The following is a 12,116-nucleotide window of genomic DNA, read 5'->3' as shown; positions in this document are numbered from 1 at the left end:
CACTGTCATGTGTTCTGATTGGTCTACGCTCTATGTATCGTCATCACTGTCATGTGTTCTGATTGGTCTGCGCTCTATGTATCGTCATCACTGTCATGTGTTCTGATTGGTCTGAGCTCTATGTATCGTCATCACTGTCATGTGTTCTGATTGGTCTGTGCTCTATGTATCGTCATCACTGTCATGTGTTCTGATTGGTCTAAGCTCTATGTATCGTCATCACTGTCATGTGTTCTGATTGGTCTGTGCTCTATGTATCGTCATCACTGTCATGTGTTCTGATTGGTCTGAGCTCTATGTATCGTCATCACTGTCATGTGTTCTGATTGGTCTACGCTCTATGTATCGTCATCACTGTCATTTGTTCTGATTGGTCTAAGCTCTATGTATCGTCATCACTGTCATGTGTTCTGATTGGTCTGCGCTCTATGTATCGTCATCACTGTCATGTGTTCTGATTGGTCTAAGCTCTATGTATCGTCATCACTGTCATTTGTTCTGATTGGTCTGCGCTCTATGTATCGTCATCACTGTCATGCGTTCTGATTGGTCTGAGCTCTATGTATCGTCATCACTGTCATGCGTTCTGATTGGTCTGTGCTCTATGTATCGTCATCAGTGTCATGTGTTCTGATTGGTCTACGCTCTATGTATCGTCATCACAGTCATGTGTTCTGATTGGTCTGCACTCTATGTATCGTCATCACTGTCATGTGTTCTGATTGGTCTGCGCTCTATGTATCGTCATCACTGTCATGCGTTCTGATTGGTCTGCGCTCTATGTATCGTCATCACTGTCATGTGTTCTGATTGGTCTGCGCTCTATGTATCGTCATCACTGTCATGCGTTCTGATTGGTCTGTGCTCTATGTATCGTCATCACTGTCATGTGTTCTGATTGGTCTGAGCTCTATGTATCGTCATCACTGTCATGTGTTCTGATTGGTCTGTGCTCTATGTATCGTCATCACTGTCATGTGTTCTGATTGGTCTGTGCTCTATGTATCGTCATCACTGTCATGTGTTCTGATTGGTCTGAGCTCTATGTATCGTCATCACTGTCATGTGTTCTGATTGGTCTGAGCTCTATGTATCGTCATCACTGTCATGTGTTCTGATTGGTCTGCGCTCTATGTATCGTCATCACTGTCATGTGTTCTGATTGGTCTGTGCTCTATGTATCGTCATCACTGTCATGTGTTCTGATTGGTCTAAGCTCTATGTATCGTCATCACTGTCATTTGTTCTGATTGGTCTAAGCTCTATGTATCGTCATCACTGTCATGTGTTCTGATTGGTCTACGTTCTATGTATCGTCATCACTGTCATGTGTTCTGATTGGTCTAAGCTCTATGTATCGTCATCACTGTCATTTGTTCTGATTGGTCTAAGCTCTATGTATCGTCATCACTGTCATGTGTTCTGATTGGTCTGCGCTCTATGTATCGTCATCACTGTCATGTGTTCTGATTGGTCTAAGCTCTATGTATCGTCATCACTGTCATTTGTTCTGATTGGTCTGCGCTCTATGTATCGTCATCACTGTCATGCGTTCTGATTGGTCTGAGCTCTATGTATCGTCATCACTGTCATGCGTTCTGATTGGTCTGTGCTCTATGTATCGTCATCACTGTCATGCGTTCTGATTGGTCTGCGCTCTATGTATCGTCATCACTGTCATGTGTTCTGATTGGTCTGAGCTCTATGTATCGTCATCACTGTCATGTGTTCTGATTGGTCTGAGCTCTATGTATCGTCATCACTGTCATGTGTTCTGATTGGTCTGTGCTCTATGTATCGTCATCACTGTCATGTGTTCTGATTGGTCTGAGCTCTATGTATCGTCATCACTGTCATGTGTTCTGATTGGTCTGTGCTCTATGTATCGTCATCACTGTCATGTGTTCTGATTGGTCTGTGCTCTATGTATCGTCATCACTGTCTTGTGTTCGGATTGGTCTACGCTCTATGTATCGTCATCACTGTCATGTGTTCTGATTGGTCTGTGCTCTATGTATCGTCATCACTGTCATGTGTTCTGATTGGTCTGCGCTCTATGTATCGTCATCACTGTCATGTGTTCTGATTGGTCTGAGCTCTATGTATCGTCATCACTGTCATGTGTTCTGATTGGTCTGCGCTCTATGTATCGTCATCACTGTCATGCGTTCTGATTGGTCTGAGCTCTATGTATCGTCATCACTGTCATGCGTTCTGATTGGTCTGTGCTCTATGTATCGTCATCAGTGTCATGTGTTCTGATTGGTCTGCGCTCTATGTATCGTCATCACTGTCATGTGTTCTGATTGGTCTGAGCTCTGTGTATCGTCATCACTGTCATGTGTTCTGATTGGTCTGCGCTCTATGTATCGTCATCACTGTCATGCGTTCTGATTGGTCTGAGCTCTATGTATCGTCATCACTGTCATGCGTTCTGATTGGTCTGTGCTCTATGTATCGTCATCAGTGTCATGTGTTCTGATTGGTCTGCGCTCTATGTATCGTCATCACTGTCATGTGTTCTGATTGGTCTGAGCTCTATGTATCGTCATCACTGTCATGTGTTCTGATTGGTCTGTGCTCTATGTATCGTCATCACTGTCATGTGTTCTGATTGGTCTGTGCTCTATGTATCGTCATCACTGTCATGTGTTCTGATTGGTCTGAGCTCTATGTATCGTCATCACTGTCATGTGTTCTGATTGGTCTGTGCTCTATGTATCGTCATCACTGTCATGTGTTCTGATTGGTCTGTGCTCTATGTATCGTCATCACTGTCATGTGTTCTGATTGGTCTGAGCTCTATGTATCGTCATCACTGTCATGCGTTCTGATTGGTCTGTGCTCTATGTATCGTCATCACTGTCATGTGTTCTGATTGGTCTGAGCTCTATGTATCATCATCGCTGTCATGTGTTCTGATTGGTCTGAGCTCTATGTATCATCATCGCTGTCATGTGTTCTGATTGGTCTGCGCTCTATGTATCGTCATCACTGTCATGTGTTCTGATTGGTCTGTGCTCTATGTATCGTCATCACTGTCCTGTGTTCTGATTGGTCTAAGCTCTATGTATCGTCATCACTGTCATTTGTTCTGATTGGTCTAAGCTCTATGTATCGTCATCACTGTCATGTGTTCTGATTGGTCTAAGCTCTATGTATCGTCATCACTGTCATTTGTTCTGATTGGTCTGCGCTCTATGTATCGTCATCACTGTCATGCGTTCTGATTGGTCTGTGCTCTGTGTATCGTCATCACTGTCATGTGTTCTGATTGGTCTGAGCTCTATGTATCGTCATCACTGTCATGCGTTCTGATTGGTCTGTGCTCTATGTATCGTCATCAGTGTCATGTGTTCTGATTGGTCTGCGCTCTATGTATCGTCATCACTGTCATGCGTTCTGATTGGTCTGCGCTCTATGTATCGTCATCACTGTCATGTGTTCTGATTGGTCTGCGCTCTATGTATCGTCATCACTGTCATGCGTTCTGATTGGTCTGTGCTCTATGTATCGTCATCACTGTCATGTGTTCTGATTGGTCTGAGCTCTATGTATCGTCATCACTGTCATGTGTTCTGATTGGTCTGTGCTCTATGTATCGTCATCACTGTCATGTGTTCTGATTGGTCTGAGCTCTATGTATCGTCATCACTGTCATGTGTTCTGATTGGTCTGAGCTCTATGTATCGTCATCACTGTCATGTGTTCTGATTGGTCTGAGCTCTATGTATCGTCATCACTGTCATGTGTTCTGATTGGTCTGTGCTCTATGTATCGTCATCACTGTCATGTGTTCTGATTGGTCTGTGCTCTATGTATCGTCATCACTGTCATGTGTTCTGATTGGTCTGAGCTCTATGTATCGTCATCACTGTCATGTGTTCTGATTGGTCTGTGCTCTATGTATCGTCATCACTGTCATGTGTTCTGATTGGTCTGAGCTCTATGTATCGTCATCACTGTCATGTGTTCTGATTGGTCTACGCTCTATGTATCGTCATCACTGTCATGTGTTCTGATTGGTCTAAGCTCTATGTATCGTCATCACTGTCATGTGTTCTGATTGGTCTAAGCTCTATGTATCGTCATCACTGTCATGTGTTCTGATTGGTCTGCGCTCTATGTATCGTCATCACTTTCATGCGTTCTGATTGGTCTGCGCTCTATGTATCGTCATCACTGTCATGTGTTCTGATTGGTCTGTGCTCTATGTATCGTCATCACTGTCATGTGTTCTGATTGGTCTGAGCTCTATGTATCGTCATCACTGTCATGTGTTCTGATTGGTCTGCGCTCTATGTATCGTCATCACTGTCATTTGTTCTGATTGGTCTAAGCTCTATGTATCGTCATCACTGTCATGTGTTCTGATTGGTCTGTGCTCTTTGTATCGTCATCACTGTCTTGTGTTCTGATTGGTCTGAGCTCTATGTATCGTCATCACTGTCATGTGTTCTGATTGGTCTTAGCTCTATGTATCGTCATCACTGTCATGTGTTCTGATTGGTCTAAGCTCTATGTATCGTCATCACTGTCATGTGTTCTGATTGGTCTTAGCTCTATGTATCGTCATCACTGTCATGTGTTCTGATTGGTCTGCGCTCTATGTATCGTCATCACTGTCATGTGTTCTGATTGGTCTAAGCTCTATGTATCGTCATCACTGTCATGTGTTCTGATTGGTCTGTGCTCTATGTATCGTCATCACTGTCTTGTGTTCTGATTGGTCTGTGCTCTATGTATCGTCATCACTGTCTTGTGTTCTGATTGGTCTGTGCTCTATGTATCGTCATCACTGTCTTGTGTTCTGATTGGTCTGTGCTCTATGTATCGTCATCACTGTCTTGTGTTCTGATTGGTCTGAGCTCTATGTATCGTCATCACTGTCTTGTGTTCTGATTGGTCTGAGCTCTATGTATCGTCATCACTGTCTTGTGTTCTGATTGGTCTGAGCTCTATGTATCGTCATCACTGTCTTGTGTTCTGATTGGTCTGAGCTCTATGTATCGTCATCACTGTCTTGTGTTCTGATTGGTCTGAGCTCTATGTATCGTCATCACTGTCTTGTGTTCTGATTGGTCTGTGCTCTATGTATCGTCATCACTGTCTTGTGTTCTGATTGGTCTGAGCTCTATGTATCGTCATCACTGTCTTGTGTTCTGATTGGTCTGAGCTCTATGTATCGTCATCACTGTCATGCGTTCTGATTGGTCTGTGCTCTATGTATCGTCATCACTGTCATTTGTTCTGATTGGTCTGTGCTCTATGTATCGTCATCACTGTCTTGTGTTCTGATTGGTCTGTGCTCTATGTATCGTCATCACTGTCATGTGTTCTGATTGGTCTGTGCTCTTTGTATCGTCATCACTGTCTTGTGTTCTGATTGGTCTGAGCTCTATGTATCGTCATCACTGTCATGTGTTCTGATTGGTCTTAGCTCTATGTATCGTCATCGCTGTCATGTGTTCTGATTGGTCTAAGCTCTATGTATCGTCATCACTGTCATGTGTTCTGATTGGTCTAAGCTCTATGTATCGTCATCACTGTCATGTGTTCTGATTGGTCTGTGCTCTATGTATCGTCATCACTGTCTTGTGTTCTGATTGGTCTGTGCTCTATGTATCGTCATCACTGTCATTTGTTCTGATTGGTCTGTGCTCTATGTATCGTCATCACTGTCTTGTGTTCTGATTGGTCTGTGCTCTATGTATCGTCATCACTGTCATTTGTTCTGATTGGTCTGTGCTCTATGTATCGTCATCACTGTCATTTGTTCTGATTGGTCTGCGCTCTATGTATCGTCATTACTGTCATGTGTTCTGATTGGTCTGCGCTCTATGTATCGTCATCACTGTCATGTGTTCTGATTGGTCTGTGCTCTATGTATCGTCATTACTGTCATGTGTTCTGATTGGTCTGCGCTCTATGTATCGTCATCACTGTCATTTGTTCTGATTGGTCTGTGCTCTATGTATCGTCATTACTGTCATTTGTTCTGATTGGTCTAAGCTCTATGTATCGTCATCGCTGTCATGTGTTCTGATTGGTCTGCGCTCTATGTATCGTCATCACTGTCATTTGTTCTGATTGGTCTGTGCTCTATGTATCGTCATTACTGTCATTTGTTCTGATTGGTCTAAGCTCTATGTATCGTCATCACTGTCATGTGTTCTGATTGGTCTAAGCTCTATGTATCGTCATCACTGTCATGTGTTCTGATTGGTCTGCGCTCTATGTATCGTCATCACTGTCATGCGTTCTGATTGGTCTGCATTCTATGTATCGTCATCGCTGTCATGTGTTCTGATTGGTCTGTGCTCTATGTATCGTCATCACTGTCATGTGTTCTGATTGGTCTGTGCTCTATGTATCGTCATCACTGTCATGTGTTCTGATTGGTCTGTGCTCTATGTATCGTCATCACTGTCATGTGTTCTGATTGGTCTGAGCTCTATGTATCGTCATCACTGTCATGTGTTCTGATTGGTCTGTGCTCTATGTATCGTCATCACTGTCATGTGTTCTGATTGGTCTGAGCTCTATGTATCGTCATCACTGTCATGTGTTCTGATTGGTCTAAGCTCTATGTATCGTCATCACTGTCATGTGTTCTGATTGGTCTACGTTCTATGTATCGTCATCACTGTCATGTGTTCTGATTGGTCTACGTTCTATGTATCGTCATCACTGTCATGTGTTCTGATTGGTCTGAGCTCTATGTATCGTCATCACTGTCATGTGTTCTGATTGGTCTGAGCTCTATGTATCGTCATCACTGTCATTTGTTCTGATTGGTCTAAGCTCTATGTATCGTCATCACTGTCATGTGTTCTGATTGGTCTGCGCTCTATGTATCGTCATCACTGTCATGTGTTCTGATTGGTCTGCGCTCTATGTATCGTCATCACTGTCTTGTGTTCTGATTGGTCTGAGCTCTATGTATCGTCATCACTGTCATGTGTTCTGATTGGTCTGCGCTCTATGTATCGTCATCACTGTCATGTGTTCTGATTGGTCTAAGCTCTATGTATCGTCATCACTGTCATGTGTTCTGATTGGTCTGAGCTCTATGTATCGTCATCACTGTCATGTGTTCTGATTGGTCTACGCTCTATGTATCATCATCACTGTCATGCGTTCTGATTGGTCTGTGCTCTATGTATCGTCATCACTGTCATGTGTTCTGATTGGTCTTAGCTCTATGTATCGTCATCACTGTCATGCGTTCTGATTGGTCTACGCTCTATGTATCATCATCACTGTCATGTGTTCTGATTGGTCTGAGCTCTATGTATCGTCATCACAGTCATGTGTTCTGATTGGTCTACGCTCTATGTATCATCATCACTGTCATGTGTTCTGATTGGTCTGAGCTCTATGTATCGTCATCACAGTCATGTGTTCTGATTGGTCTGAGCTCTATGTATCATCATCACTGTCATGTGTTCTGATTGGTCTGAGCTCTATGTATCGTCATCACTGTCATGTGTTCTGATTGGTCTGTGCTCTATGTATCGTCATCACTGTCATTTGTTCTGATTGGTCTGTGCTCTATGTATCGTCATCACTGTCATGCGTTCTGATTGGTCTGTGCTCTATGTATCGTCATCGCTGTCATGTGTTCTGATTGGTCTGAGCTCTATGTATCGTCATCACTGTCATGTGTTCTGATTGGTCTGTGCTCTATGTATCGTCATCACTGTCATGTGTTCTGATTGGTCTAAGCTCTATGTATCGTCATCACTGTCATTTGTTCTGATTGGTCTGTGCTCTATGTATCGTCATCGCTGTCATGTGTTCTGATTGGTCTGAGCTCTATGTATCATCATCACTGTCATGCGTTCTGATTGGTCTGTGCTCTATGTATCGTCATCACTGTCATGCGTTCTGATTGGTCTGTGCTCTATGTATCGTCATCACTGTCATTTGTTCTGATTGGTCTGTGCTCTATGTATCGTCATCACTGTCATGCGTTCTGATTGGTCTGTGCTCTATGTATCGTCATCGCTGTCATGTGTTCTGATTGGTCTGAGCTCTATGTATCGTCATCACTGTCATGCGTTCTGATTGGTCTAAGCTCTATGTATCGTCATCACTGTCATGTGTTCTGATTGGTCTAAGCTCTATGTATCGTCATCACTATCATGTGTTCTGATTGGTCTGCGCTCTATGTATCGTCATCACGACTCGTCCCGCCTGCAACTCTTCTCATTGGTTAGTGGCGTCAAGTCTGACGACGACGTTATGGTAATAGACATGTGCCGATTTTCGATAATGCGATTTATCACGATAATGAATATGCACGATATTGTTATCGTGGGCACTTTAAAATATCGTAAATAATAATTTATTAACAATTTATAATTTTTTTATAATGCACTCAAGAATACTTTGCCCCTCAACCGTATAAATGCTCAATACCGTTGTATTCTGCCAAAGGGACACGCGCTCAGATATAAACAAGCCCAACGTGCGTTTGCACATGACTGAACCGGTGAAGGAGACGCGCTGCTGAAGTGCCGCTCAGTGACAGCAGAGGGCGCTGATGAACCGGTGAAGGAGACGCGCTGCTGAAGTGCCGCTCAGTGACAGCAGAGGGCGCTGATGAACTGCAGAATGAAGCCGGTTACCCCGGAAACCAGCAAACAAACAAAAATACGCGTGTAGTTTTTAAAACAGCCATTCGTTTTTGTAATCTCAATGTTGTTCATCACAGCACCAAATACTTAATACTTAAAGACTTAATAGGCTATTTATTTTCAAATTTAAACATTTTTATGTTTTAATCTGGACTACAACATGCCCTAATGATAAGAACTGTTCTAATTATTTGTTATTGTTCAGTATAACTTTGAGATACGACTTCATTAGTTAACATGTTAATTCATTATTACCAAACTGACAATGAAAAATACTTATAAAGAATTAATCATTCTATGTTAATTTCTTAGTTACTTTTTAATAACATTAAAATCAAAATAACTTTTAATGGACCTATGATAAAACTAACAATGATCAGTATTTCTTAACTAACATTAACAAAAACATTATACTTTCTGTACCAAATGTAGCTATTGCTCAATCTTAGTTAATGCATTAAATAATGAGACCTTATTGTAATTTGTAAGCCTACCTGTTGTTCTTTATAGCCTAATTCTTTTGCACTTTAATCTGTTTGAAAATTGTACTTTTACAGCTCTGAAAAAAATCAAGACACCACTTAACATTGATTTCTCAATGAGGGGTCTCTTAATTTTTTTTCCAGAGCTGTATATATTTTTGGTGCATTATTGTATTTAAACATTCAGTTATTTTTGTTCTTACAAAAATAGTTCTTAAAGCTGTTATGCTATGGCAACACTTTTTTTTGCAACTTATTTAAATATCGTGATAATATCGTATATCGTGATAAAACTTCATCAATTAATCGCAGCATGAAAAATTGATATCGGCACATGCCTATACGGCAAACAGGAAATGCGATTAATAATATCGTTTCTTATACTTATGAAGTACTAGCATGCATAAAAAACAAAACTGTGCATCCGTTAATTACTTATACCTGGTGATAATATATAGTATCAAACACAACACATTGTAAATTGGTTCATTTTTGGAAAACGTTTTATGTATGTAGACTACTTTCCTAACAAGGTTAGGTTACTGCTACTGACTTCACATCGCAATTGTAATGTTACAATGCAATAGTTTTAAATTATTTGTATACTATATATTATTTATTTATAACTTATTTGTAAGTTATATATCTTATTTGGTTGTTTATATTGTTATTTTAGTATATTCTTTATGGTTACACGCATGCATTAACATATAAATAAAAGTTTAATGTTCTCAGCAAGAATGTCAAGTCTTATAATGTTATTAAAATGAATAGATTATGGGTTTACTTGATAATGAAAAGGGTTAGGATACAAATACCAGCATGGTTTGTATATGAATAACATGCCAAGACAAATAGTTAAATGTTATTGAGATATAAAAACCGTTTAATTAATTCTAATAAAGAAGGTGGGATTTGTATATACAACTACACACACACACACACACACACACACACACACACACACACACACACACACACACACACACACACACACACTTTATTATTATGATTAATGTTCATATATGTATTATTAATTACAACTCCAAATCAGAAAAAGTTGGGACAGAATGAAATGTGCAAATAAAATAAGATCTATAATATCTGAAAGATATAGAGAAATAGAGAGATATTATATATCGTATATAATGTATATGTTCAGTTGTTACATGATTTCTGTATTACATGTTTTATTTATTGTTATAATTATTTATTAATTTTATCATTAATATTTTATTAAAATGTATTATTTTGTTATATCTAGCCATAGCCTACTATGTATGTCTTTTTTATTTTAGTTCTATTATTATTACTAATATCTCTAAATATATTCAGATGTTACAAATCATTTTCTATTGTTTGAATGCCTTGGCAATACAAAATGTATTGTTTTGTCATGCCAATAAAGCTTTTTGATTTTAATTATAGAGAAGGTGTGTGTGTGTGTGTGTGTGTGTGTGTGTGTGTGTGTGTGTGTGTGTGTGTGTGTGTGTGTGTGTGTGTGTGTGTGTGTGTGTGTGTGTAATGAACTATTTGTCTTGGCATGTTGTTATACAAACCATGCTGGTATTTTTTTAACCCTTTTCATTATTAAGTAAATCCATAATCTATTAATTTTAATAACATCCTAAGACTTGCTGAGAACATGAAACTTTTATTTAAATGTTAATGATGCGTGTACCATAAAATATATATATAAAATATAATTATATTAACCAAATAAGATGGAAAAACAATAAAAATAACTTACAAATAAGTAATTAAGTTAATGTATATTGTTATAAACAACATTGCATTGTAACATTGCGATGTGAAAAGTCAAAAGCAGTAACCTAACCTTGTTAGGAAAGTAGTCTACATACATAAACGTTTTCCAAAAATTAACCAATTTACAATGTGTTGTGTTTGATATTATATATTATCACCAGGTATAAGTAATTAACGGATGCACAGTTTTGTTTTATACATGATAGTACTTCATAAGTATAAGAAATTATAAACATTGTTATTAACATATGTTTTGTTTGTGTTTTTTTATTGTGAGAAAAAACATGTAATATACAACAAAGAAAACATATTAATACATATATACAACAAAATAAAATAAAAAAAGAACAATGAAACAAAAAAAAATGCCAGAGTGTACAAACCTTGATAAATTAATTAAAAAAAAGTATATTCATTAAAAATATAACAAGTCTTTCTTTCTTTTTTATTCACAATATTAGACACCAATTTATTTATGTTTATCACTTTGTTTATGGTTAAGGGAGATAGGTAAGTTAAGTTGTGTTTTGTTTTCTTTATTTTTTGGTTAGGTAATTTAGGTTCAAAAGAAGATTTTGTTTATTGTTTTGGCCGTGTCTGCCCCTTTGTGCTGAAACCCTTATTTTCATTGTAAATAAACTTGCATCATTTTGATATCTCTCTGGTAGTGAGACTCGCTTCCTTTTTGTTACGGCTGACCCCTAGCGGTCGTAACATTATTATTATTATTATTATTACATTCATTGGAATAACATACATATATCAAAATTATTTAATTTAAATATAACATTTGTTTTCCTTCTAATGAAATTTTCCACGTCCACCCAAAAAAATCTTTGTGTATATACAATAACAAAATAGATGAATAATACATAATTTTTCTATTGAACAATAGTATGTAAAAATTTAAATGTAACTTCTTTTACTTTATTATTTAAGCAGTATGCTTCACAAATACACCAAGCTTTATTCCAGTTTATATTTCTAAATACACTGTTCCACAATAAACTTTTATGAGTAGCTGTTTCACCTGTTATAATCAGAGGTGGGGAGTAACGAATTACATTTACTTCGTTACACTTACTCGAGTAAATTTTTTGGGTAACTTGTACTTTTAGAGTATATTTAAAACTGGGTACTTTTACTTTTACTCAAGTACATCTCTTGTGAAAAAACTGTACCTCCGCTACTGTCAATGGTAAAAATTAATTATATATTTTAAAAC

The sequence above is a fragment of the Pseudorasbora parva genome, chromosome 14 (genome assembly GCF_024679245.1).
Source record: "Pseudorasbora parva isolate DD20220531a chromosome 14, ASM2467924v1, whole genome shotgun sequence".
NCBI lineage: Eukaryota > Metazoa > Chordata > Actinopteri > Cypriniformes > Gobionidae > Pseudorasbora > Pseudorasbora parva.
The sequence above is the reverse complement of the archived record's forward strand: the minus strand, read 5'-3'. Positions refer to the sequence as shown.